Source organism: Marmota flaviventris, chromosome 11 (genome assembly GCF_047511675.1).
Source record: "Marmota flaviventris isolate mMarFla1 chromosome 11, mMarFla1.hap1, whole genome shotgun sequence".
Lineage (NCBI taxonomy): Eukaryota > Metazoa > Chordata > Mammalia > Rodentia > Sciuridae > Marmota > Marmota flaviventris.
In genome coordinates, this window is record NC_092508.1 from 72,456,305 (window position 1) to 72,468,981 (window position 12,677).

The 12,677-nt window shown below is 33.2% G+C and overlaps 1 protein-coding gene across 7 annotated transcripts in view; it reads right to left on the minus strand.

Annotated features, from left to right (window-relative positions):
* Pkp4 (plakophilin 4) overlaps window positions 1-12,677 on the minus strand; it is a 244,136-nt gene that overhangs the window by 146,888 nt on the left and 84,571 nt on the right. The window lies entirely within an intron of this gene.

Genomic DNA, 12,677 nt, shown 5'->3' on the forward strand with positions numbered 1-12,677 from the left:
TTTTCTTTAAAACTTTAAAACGTTGTTTTAATCTCTTCTGGAATTTGCTGTTTCAACAAAGTTAGATTTGATCTTCTGATTTCTTTTATGAGGATTCTTGTAGAGTTTATCTCCCATTATCTTTGTAAAGAGAAATTTATCAAGTTAATTCCTAGACAGTTTTCTTTTTCAGAGCTGATGCCTACAATGAGATGACCTCTTTAAATCTGTTTACTCGGGGTTTTATTTTCTGCTCAGAAAATTCTGTTTTAAAATTATATTTAAATATTGCTTTTGTTCTAATTATCTTAAAATCCTTCTCAAAAAGATTCACAATGTTTCCATTAAACCTACTTTCTATGGTCTGATCCATGTCTAGTAGCATTTATCATGATTTCTATTCTATCCCCCATTTTGCAGAACTATTCAAACATGCTTGTCACCACCAATGATCCAGTTTTTCTCTATATCCATTCTTTCTTTTTATTGACTCTACTGCAGAATTTGTTTCATATGCAACTTTCGAGTATGACCATTTGAATATGAATCCCAGATACCCTATTTATGAACTATATAGTTTGGGTAAGTTACGTTTCTGAGCTTTAGTTTCCCCATGTGTAAATAGTGATTATAATAATGCTTATCTGTGTAATGCAGAGTTTTTAATTATAAGCAACTAAAAACATTAGGGATAATTTAAGGATAAATATAACTTACTGAAAGGGATACTGTATAGCTCAGGACTATATATTTTCTCATAAAGTCTAATAATTTGGGAAAATGCACAGAACAACAACAAAAAAAAAATGGGGGCCAGATGTTAAGTGGCACATAAAACCAATTTTTCACTATATTAACACAAAAAGCTGTGATAAGAAATATAGAAAATCTTCCATCTAAAGTATGAAGCACAATGTTTGGCACACAGTAAGTACTAAATAAATGTTAGCTATTAGTTTCTATTCACTGATCTTATATGTTGTTGACATTTCCAAAGATTTTCTAAACATTTCATTTGTTTCTTATAGAAACAGTAGAAGACACAAATCAAATATTTAGAAAATAGCAGTGATGTGTAGAGAAAAAAAACAAAACACAACAATCTAATTACATTTCAAACAATGCAGGTTCTGAGTTCTCACAACAGCAAACCTGGTACAGATATCCCACTGAATATTTTAAATTCTTTTCTAGTAATCTTACAGTGAAAGGAACAGTCTCCAACTCTGATATTAGGGTGAAATTCTATAGGTTTTTTCTTTCTTTTTCTTTTCTTTTTTTTCCCCTCCCAATAAATCTTCACAGATTTTTAAGTGGAAGTAAATAAATTATTTTATATAATTAGAAATACAATAATTATATAAATTGAATGGGTTTCACTGTGGCATTTTCACACATGCATATCATGCTTTGATAATATCAACTGTCCTTTTCTATCCCCCACTCCAGCTCCCCTTTTCCTACCCTAATAATCCCTCATCTACTTTCAGGTCATTTTTGTTTTTAATATATTTCCACATATGACCAAAAATATGCCATACTTGTTTTTCTGAGTCTTGCTTATTTTGTTAGCATCCATTTGCTTGAAAATTACAAGATTTCACCCTTCTTTATCCATTACACATATTATGCATACATAGTTGACAGGTACTTTGGTTGATTCCATAACTTGGTAATGATGAATAATGCCAAGAAGTATATACAGGTATCTCTTTTGTATGCTTTCTTCCTTTCCTTTGGGTATATACCTAGGAGATAGAAGAATTGGACCATATGGTAGATCTGGTTTTTGTTTCTTGAGGAAATTGTATTCTGTTTTCCATAGTTGTTATGTTACTTTACATTCCTAACAGTGATTAAGCATTCCTTTTTCTCCATAGCCTTGCCAGCAATTTGTTTTTCTCCCCCTGTAACTGCTATCCTGATTGGGGTGAAATTGAATTTTAGTGCAATTCTGATTTGCATTTCAGTAATAGGTAAAGATGGTGAGCATTTTTTTCATACATTTATTGGCCATTTATACTTTTTTTGAAAGTGTGAGGTCAGATAATCCACCCATTTTTAAAAAAAATTTGATTAGTTTTTTGTTTTGAGTTCTTAATGTATTCTAGATATAAATCCTCTATCAGTAATATTCCATTGTGTACATATGCCACATTTTTTAATCCATTCATCTATTGAAGGGTATCTAGGTTGGTTCCACAGTTTAGCTATTGTGAATTGTGCTGCTATAAATATGGATGTGAGTGTGTCCCTGTAGTATGCTGTTTTTAAGTCCTCTGGGTATAGACCGAGGAGAGGGATAGCTGAGTCAAACGGTGGTTTCATTCCCAGTTTTGCAAAGAATCTCCATACTGCTTTCCATATTGGCTGCAGCAATTTGCAGTCCCATCAGCAATATATGAGTGTACCTTTTTCCCCACATCCTCTCCAACACTTATTGTTGTTTGTATTCATAATTGCTGCCATTCTGACTGAAGTAAGATGATATCTTAATTTTGATTTGCAGTTCTCTAATTGCTAGAGATGATGAACATTTTTTTTCATATATTTGTTGATTGATTGTATGTCCTCTTCTGAGAAGTGTTTGTGCACGTCCTTGGCCCATTTATTGATTGGGTTATTTGTTTTTGGTGCTTAGCTTTTTGAGTTCTTTATATACCCTAGATATTAGTGCCCTATCTGATGTGTGAGGGGTAAAAAATTTGCTCCCAAGATGTAGGCTTTCTATTCACCTCACAGATTGTTTCTTTTGCTGAGAAGAAACATTTTAGCATGAGTCCATCCCATTTATTGATTCTTGATTTTAATTCTTGAGCCACAGGAGTCTTATTAAGGAAGTTGGGGCCTAATCCCACATGATAGAGATAAGGGCCTACTTTTTCTTCTACTAAACACAGGGTCTCTGGTTTTATTCCTAAATCCTTGATTCATTTTGAGTTGAGTTTTGTGCATGGCGAGAGATAGGGGTTTAATTTCATTTTGTTGCATATGGATTTCCAGTTTTCCCAGCACCATTTGTTGAAGAGGCTATCTTTTCTCCAAAGCATGTTCTTGGCACCTTTGTTTAAATAAGATATGTGGGTTAGTCTCTGTGTCCTGTATTGTGCACCATTGGACTATCAGTCTGTTTTGGTGCCAATACCATGCTGTTTTTGTTACTATTGCTCTGTAGTATAGCTTAAGGTCTCGTATAGTGAGGCTACCTGCTTCACTCTTCCTGCTAAGGAGTGCTTTAGCTATTGTGGGTCTACTATTTTTCCAGATGAATTCCATGATTGCTTTTTCTATTTCTATGAGGAATGTCACAATGGAATTTTACTCAGCAATAAAAGAGAATAAAATCATGGCATTTGAAGGTAAGTGGATGAAGTTAGAGAAGATAATGTTAAGTGAAGTTCGCCAACCCCCCAAAACCAAATGTCAAATGTTTTCTTTGATATAAGGAGGCTAATTCATAGTGGGATAGGGAGAGGGAGCATAGGAGGAATAGACGTACTCTAGATAGGGCTGAGGTGTTGGAGGGGAAGGGAGGGGGCATGGGGTTATTAATGATGGTAGATGTGAGGATCACTATTATCCAAAGTACATGTATGAAGACATGAATTGGTGTGAATATACTTTGTATACAACAAGAGATATGAAAAAATTGTGCTCTACATGTGTAATAAGAATTGTAATGCATTCCACTGCCATATATAAATAAATAAATAAAAACAAAAGAGATTTCAGGGCAAAATGTTACAAATGTACAGTACTGAATAAATTGCCTTTACTTAAATTAAAAAAAAAAAAAAATCCTCTATCAGATGCATAGCTGGCAAAGACATTCTTCCATTCTGTAAGTTGTCTCTTCGCTCACTTCCTTCCCTGTGCAGAAGCTTTTTAATTCGATGTGATCTCTTTTGTCAATTCTTCTTGAGTTACTGGAGTCCTATTCAGGAAGAAGTGTTGACTGTGCCAGTATTATCTTTCAGTGTTTCCCTTATGTTATCCTTCAGTAGTTCTCACAGTAAGGTGTTTAATCCATTTTTAGTTGATTCTTCTACACAGTGAGAGAGATGGATATAGTGTCAATTTTGTAGACATGAATCTCCAGTTTTTCTAGCAACATTTGTTGAAGAGGCTCTCTTTTCTCCAAGATGTTTTTTGTGCCTTTGTGACGAATCAGATGAATGTAGATGCATCAGTTTATTTCTGATTTCTGTATTCCACTGGTCTGTTTCTGTCTTTTTGCCAATATTATGCTCCATGTCTGTAGTATATTTTGAAATCAGTTATTGTGATATCTCCAGCATTATTTTTGTTTATTTGTTTGTTTTTTGGGTTTTATAGTTCAATATTGCTTTGGCTATTCTGGATCTTTAAAAGATTATGGGTTAAATAGTTATTTTTTATTTTAAAAAAGATTAAAAATTATTCAACCAGATAAAATAAGTTTCACATCAATAAAATGTTTGCCCAATTCTGGAATGCAAATGAAATAAATTTAGTGTAACAGCATTCTATTCATTACCCACAGTACAAACAAAAGTTTTATATTCTTACCTATAAACCTTCCAATATTCTAATAGATCAGCTTAGAAGGATGCCAACAGAAGAAATCAATAAGATATTTTTTAAAAAATAATATAATAAGAATTCACTTTTTCATTACTCTTTGCTAACTAAAATAAACAGAAAATCAAGATCCTGCTGTTAAGAGCTTACACTATATATACATTTTTAAATACATTATTCTCCTTACTAAGAAATATATAAGAGAATAATAGTACAATGGGAAAACTCAAGTATGTTTCTCCTACTTCCTACAGTTATACCTTTGAAGCAGGTGACATATGAGGTAGTTAAGTCCAGAATGAAAAATAGGAGACATTAATTTAGTCCATATTTGAGCAAAAAGGGCTTAATTTTTTAAAAAAAGCAATTTATGTATATATTTTGAAAAGGGAAGAAATCATACTTATGTCAACTCTGTGATGAAAAGTTATTTCTAAATCAATAATAGAAGGCAGAGATGCTAAACATGGACAAAATACTAAGAGTTACTTCCTTTAGAATAGCTTACTGGAAGGCCATCGAGGGTGGGCAAGAAACCTGTTGTTGACTAAGGCTTTAAGAGTGATTTTAGAAAAAAAACACTCTAAAATCATGCTGCACTGTGAGAATTCTTATATATAATTATCTACAAATGAAAATACTAGCTTAATAATCTACATATTTAAACAATAAACACCAATTATTAGAGGAAAATTAAATTTTCTTTTAAGAGACAAAGATATTTCAATTTTAAGAATACTGTCTTCAAATTTATGATAGCTATTTTCATATTTGAAATATGATTACACACATATCATTGTATAATAAGTATTTGCCTTTGAGTATCAAAGATGTTTATTTTTGATAGTCATTTCCATCTGAAATATGATTATATAGAATATAATTATATAATTACTTATGATTATATGTAACATACATAGCATTGACTTCAAATTTCAATGTATTCTTTCAATTTGCTTGTTGACCATTTATATATGTGTAATGCCTATATTATAAAGGTTTACGTGTACAAAAACTCTTAAAATTCTGTAAGACATAGATTTGTCTTTGAACTACCTAAAAAAACCTTAACATTTTAAATGATTTTTCTTAGGAATGCTTGAAATGAAATAATCATAACCTAAACTATTTTGCTGAAGTACAAGCAGAACTGATCGCTTTGGAAACAATATGTTGATAAAATAAGATCACATGGATCTGTTTCTGCAAAGTGACAAAAATGACAATTTAGAAACTGAAACATGAAGACAGGCACTAGAAAATCTGTTTTTGTGATAGCTGTGGTATAACTTTAGGGATACACCTGAAGGGAAAAGTATGTTTCTAAATATTTCTCTCCAGAAGTGATTCTAAAAAGAACGATCATGCAGAGCAGAGAATTTTATGCTGAATGATCCTGTCATATATTTAATATCACCAACTCAGCAGTCAGTCATTTCAAATTTAATAGCAGAAAGTGTGCATGTACAGGGAAAAATTATTCCATATATTAATAATTTATCTCTGAACAAAAATTGTGAAGTGGGTTATTCAACAGAAAATTATAATTTTAAACATGCAAAGTCAGAGTTGGCTTTAAAAATTAACAAAGGAAAAATATTCTATTACTTTCAAATGTAAATGAAAGGTAATACTAAGTCAATGGTAAAATTAAAGTTAAAAATGCCTAAGTTAACAAATTTACATAATGCATATATGTAGCCCACTTAAATATAAAAGGGGCAAAACATTCTTGGATCTTATGGTTCAATTAAGGTATATTGGTAATGAGTCAATTACTCTCAAGTGAAATATATAATAAATTTTGTGCCTATGCATTCTTCTGAGGATAGAAACTATATGAAGATGATCATCTTTATATGCCTTCTTACCAGCCCTTCCCATCTCCTTCCTTGATAAAGTGCAAATGCTTTGCTCACAGCAGGCTGTCACTAAATATTTTTTTTTAATTAATTAAAAGCAAAGTTAAGCTTCATATAGAGGGTAGTGAGTATGCTTACGTTTTTATTTTTAGTTCATTTACCAGTAAGTATTATGAGGCATCGCCTATGTACTCCAATTTACATGTATGATCTAGCTATATGTGTACAACCAGGTAGAATCTGTTCAAATCCCTCAAGAGTTCTTTCAAAACAAAAACAAACTAAATCCAAACAATAACCTTACAGTGTCAATACACCTAAAAAGATGTTTACAATGGAATCAACAGAAGAAATGATCAGTTATTCCGAGTCATGTAAGACTAGGAAACTAGACTAGCTGACCGCTCATCAGATCACCAAAAAACGTGTGCCAATGTAAAAATACACGAGCTTGCTGTGCCAATGTAAAAATATACAAGCTTGCTGTTAGCTCAGAGATATAGCTGAGGGACAGGATGCCCTGTATCTTTATCACAAAATAAATAAATGTTATATTTCAGTCATATACATGCAACTTACGAGGACTGATCTCTTCAGAGTCAAGAATGGAAGTTTAGAATTCTTGAATATGAACGAGCTAACTAATATCATAAAATGCTAGAATTTGACCTCATTTTGAACCTCATTTCTCTAATATTAAGGAAATAAAGCTATAAAATGAGATCACCCCACAAAAATCACTAAAAGAAAATCAAATCTTACCTTGTGTTTGATGCTGCAGTACATGCATGGAAGACTTCACTATAAGTTACACAGTAATTACAACTGCCAGGATAATTTAATTACCAATAGAAAACAATAACTAAGTTAATAACAGGAAATGTTAGACATTTTAGGCCTATTACAGAATGATGCTTTTAATTAAGCCAAAAACTATGCTTATTTACAGATGAAGTAAAAATTTGTCTTTTGCATATAATTGGGGTGTGCTGAGAGGACTATTTCATTGTAAATAAACTTAGGGGTAGAATAAAAGGAAGTTGCAAAGGCAGGTGCCTAACAGTTGAGTTGTTTCAGTTTCAGAGGAATAAAGTAAATAATTATACTGGAATTTGTTCAGTTCTGGGCATTCTGCCATACAGGAAGGGTGTATAATTACTGAAGCTAAGATATCCATGTAAAAATGAAGTAATATCAATAGGACACAGTTGGACTCCAAATTTTCTTTTTTTAATCTTCAAAAATTAAGGATCTCTGGCTCTCATTTCATTCTTTGATATTTAAATATCACTAAATCAATATGGCAGCAGTGAAGGTAGAATTACAATTTCTACAAAAGCCAGAAAATATTATTTTAAAACATGGTATCCTCTTTGAGATACCCACAAATTAGGAACATACTACACTCATCAAAGACAACAAAAGACACAAACAGAATCAAATGTGGGACCTCAACAGGGTAAGAGAATTACACAAAATTTTAGCATGTTTACCAAATTATATTCTTTGCTTATCATTTCAGGCTATCTGGATGGGCCTCAACCTTAAATATGGATTCCAAGACTCTTAAATCATGAACCAAAAATAAGAGAATATGTTTGTGAGAGAACAATGAAATGGCAGTGCCTGAAGAGTAAGGCCATGTTCAAATAGATCTCAGTCATTCAAGCCACTTTATGACAGAAGATGAAAAAAATCTAATAAACGTTACAAGTGCCAATTTAGAGAACACAAATCAACCTGCGCCCTATATAGAAATATGAAATATACTTGTTAATCCCATCTGTGATTGGCCATGTGGTCCTCTTTTAAAGATCATTCTAGAATCAAGAGATCATATACTATCAGTTATAAAAGTACAATGTACTCTACCCCTTGGCCCAGCCTTGGCCCACGGCTTCCTTGTGCCTGTGAAGTGAGTACTCTGGTGTTTCTGACTCAGCTGCAGGGGGCAGGAGCAAGGCTCTGGATGAGTAGCCAATATTTTGCCAAATTATAATTCCTCCCCAGTCAAAGATGTACTACGCATTGCAAGGATGATTTAATTATTTTAGTCTAACGTTTTCATAGAAGGAGGTGGGGCCCTTTGAGGGTACCAGATTTGGAAATATTTAATTACTACATGTAAGATGTTAAGCTAAGCACAAGAGTATCAAGTTTGCTAGATACCTGAAAACTATCAAGAAACAAACATTCCACCTTTCCTATATCTGTAATCATCATGGACTCCTGGATTCTTATTGGGAGTTAAATAACTGCAGAAGCTGCCAAGTGATGATCCTCATTACAGCCAACTGGTGGCTGGAGTTCAATGGACCTTTCCTGTAATTTTAGCCTCAAGACCAAGGATCCCATTACTTTGTTTTTCCATGGGTGGACATTTTGTTTCTCTTAAAGCGTGATCCTTAGCATTTCTTCAGCAGCTACCCATATCACAATGTAAACATAACACTGGGGACATCACTAAGATAACTGCCTCCTTTTATTTCCTGTACATAACTCAGCTAATATGTAGAGATGCTAGATAAGCATTTAACATCTACACCATTATTTGAGCACTAATATGAAATAAATTTTACTTTGCTCTATGTAGAGACTGGATTTAATTTCTGGATTAGTGTGGATATACTAAAGTTTAAATTGTCTTAAAAACAAGAATGTACAGCTGAGTAATGAGTTGTCTAGGTGCTGTCTGTGAGACTCTTGTGCTGACAATGTTTCTGTAGTTGTGGCTACAGGTTACAGTATTATTATTTTTATTGAGGTAATTTTTAATAGCTTTATTTTATTCATTTATTTTTTATGTGGCGCTAAGAATTGAACCTGGGGCCTCATATGTGCTAGGCAAGCACTCGATCGATCACTGAGCCACAACCTCACCTCTACAGGTTCCATTATTAAAATGGGGGGGGGGGGGACAAGAAACTGGAGATAAGGCAATTTGATAGTATTACTCTTCCATTTTCTCCTTGAACAATCATTTATTGCAGGACTAATACATTCAACATGGTAGGAGAGAAGAAACCTGTAAATAGGTATAAAATAATGTAAAACATGGCTCTGCCCTTAGGAAGCCAATTATATGAAGCCAAAGAAGCATACAATTAAAAGAGGATAGGAAAGGCAGCAGAACACAACAGACACTAGTATGGCAATATGTAAATCAATGGATGTGTAACTGATGTGATTCTGCAATCTTTATGTGGGGTAAAAATGGGAGCTCATAACCCACTTGAATCAAAGTGTGAAATATGATATATCAAGAACTATGTAATGTTTTGAACAGCCAACAATAAAAAATTAAAAAAAAAAAAAAAAGTCACAGCAGTGGTATAAAGTGCCAAAGAAGATCAGTAGAGATGTGACTACAGGCTAGGGTAAATATGACTTCATTAAAAAAGTAGTCTTGAACAGAAGTGGGTTATTTCTGTCTGTCAAAGACTAAGGACTCTTTCTGTACCTGCATAGGTATGTACCTAAGTGAATGACATCAATGTGAAAGGCTATAACTTCTTAAAAGGAGGAGACTATGAATTTCAACATGATGCTAAGAAGCAGGAACACTTTCTGGCACTGGAGGATCCTAGGTAAAGCTTGGCCAGTGGAAGAAAATATCAATATTTTATGACACCCTAAATCCAATTTCAGTTGTTTAACAGACTCCTTATAGAAAAATTGCTACCTGTTGTTTGCCATTTCCTGCCTTATTGCCCTAGGAGTACATGTGAACTATCTTAGTGGCTTGGATGCACTCTGTTTGAAAAAGAACCCAGATGTCCCCTCTTGAAATTCAGATGAGTGTTAAAAGACCTCCCCCGTCCCTTGGTACTGGGGATTAGAAACCCAGGGCCTTGTGCCTGCCAGGCAAGCACTCTACCAATTAAGCTATATCCCCAGCCAGGTGATAAAAGATCTTATTTTGCAATTCTGTAACCAAGTGCCTTGACGTTAAGTGTGAGGTTGCAATAAATTGGCATATTAAAAAAAAATTATTTTCACATTCTCTACTTCTCATAATATATACATAAAACTATTCTAATTTGTAAGACCAGTATAGTGAATTATTGAAAGTTTAATGCTGTGTATGAGTAAAATACACAGTACAATCATTGTTCAAAGTTCAGAAAGGTGTTTTTGGTCTTTTGATACAAATATCCCAAAGAAAGCTCACTGAATTCCAGACAGATATGCCTAAAAGTAGAATAATGAGCTCTACCGAATAAGAACCTTTTCTTCTTATGTAGAGATGATGATGATGATGGTAACATTAGGCCTTATTAGATGTTGGTGCTACTACAGACATTTTACATGTTGATTAAATATCCTTTATAACTGCTATTATTCATCCCCGATTTTTAAAAAATCCATTCTCATTTTTATAAATGAGGCTACTAAGCACAGAGAAGTTAAGAAATCATCTCAAGATTATAAGGTGAACATAGAATCCAGGATAAAAAACCAGTCCATCTGCCTTGTTGCCCTGAAAGGATCCCTTGTTTCTGTACCCCAGTGAAACAGCCTTCCTGAGACAGTGCTGCTATGAAACCAGGTTTGTCCTTTGAGATCTGCAGAGCTGATACCATCATACCACAGCTATGAACACGGCACAACAGTAAGGATTTCCAGTAATTATGTACCCCATCCAAGAATATTGCTCTTTTGATACATAACATTATCAACATTAATCATCATAGCTGAGTATAAATTATAGCCTAAGAATGTCACTCTGATGAGTATTTTATAAAATATAGTGTAATTACCTTCCTTATATATTACTTTTCTGTGTTCTGTCTCATTAAGCAGATGATAAGGAGTGGCATATTTCAGGAAAGTATTAAGAAGTTTTGATCCAACTATATGTTGTTTGATGCCAAAAAAATCCGATGGAAGCTGAAGTTAGCCCTATAAAATCAGGAGTGTTTCTCAGAACAAGAGACTGACATGATGTTCTTGGTGGAATGAATGAAATCCTGGGTAATGAGCATTGATAATTTTTAAAAGAAATTAAGTAAGAAAACTGCAAATGCATATTAATGGACTCAAATTCCTCAGGACAGGAAAAGAAGACTAGAGTATATCCTTCCACTAAGTAAATTATCTGAGAAATAAATGACAAGTCTTTTAATGAATAACCCAAATACTTGCAATATGTTTTGCTACCTTGAGGAACAGGAATCCTTGCTATCTATAACAAAACATTCATTCAGATACTATTTACTGCTAAAAGATAAAATTTAAAAGTCATCTGAGGCCATCAAGGAATTCTAGTGCCAAAAATCCTAACAGGCTTCCATATTTTCTTCAATTTGCAGGCATCTGGTCTAAGGCACAAATACCAAATTCCCATTGCTATGTTTATTGCACAGTTTCTAGTTTTAAGTCCGTTTTGGGCATTTTGATAAATTTATCATCATGTTTCTTCAGAACATATTATATGCTGCACATAAATCAGAACTTTTACGTCTTACAGATCTAGAGCCCTACGTCAACTCTTCACAATTATTGAGTACTACCGGAGGAAAGTCCTTTTCTCTCCCCTAATAGTGACAGAAGCTTAGACGTTCCATAGTTTGGTGAAAGTAGAAAACCATACTGACTGTGCTTTTCTTGTGTTTAAATATGGAAGGTTTAAAAACTTTAATTCCAGCAAAAAATGGAAACATTTTCCATTTTCACATTTTACTGTTAGAATAAGTTGTGAAATGATTTTTCTTAAAAACAGTTCTAATGTCAGATGCATGTCATAGGTTTAGAGTAATCTTTTACACCACATTCCTAATTTAAGACATAGCAAATGGTAAAATAGCAAGGTATTAATTATTTCTACACTCTCAGCCATCACTAGTCATTTGAGCTATGATACTGCTTTAAAAAAAAATTTCAGAAAATACACATTTAGATTAAAGCACCCAGTGATTTAATCATAACATTTTTAAAAAGATTAATATTATATTATTTCAGCTAAATAACCTTCACGGGAGGGGGGCATTTAATTTTTTATTGGAGGGAAGGAGCAGAAAAGAAAACTATCCCTAGAACTTTAAATTTACATTTACCTTATAAAGATTTTAAATATTAGGCAATTAAATTCCAGAATTCCAATTTCTCTAAGCACTACAGATAAGACCTAATGTACATGGTTACTTGGGTTTAAAGGATACAGAGAATTAGTTCCTTAAAAAAGAGGACATAAACATGACATTGAAGCAAATTGCCACAGCTTGACAAGTTTTAGAACATTAGCTCACAAAATGAATATACTTGGATTCAGACAAA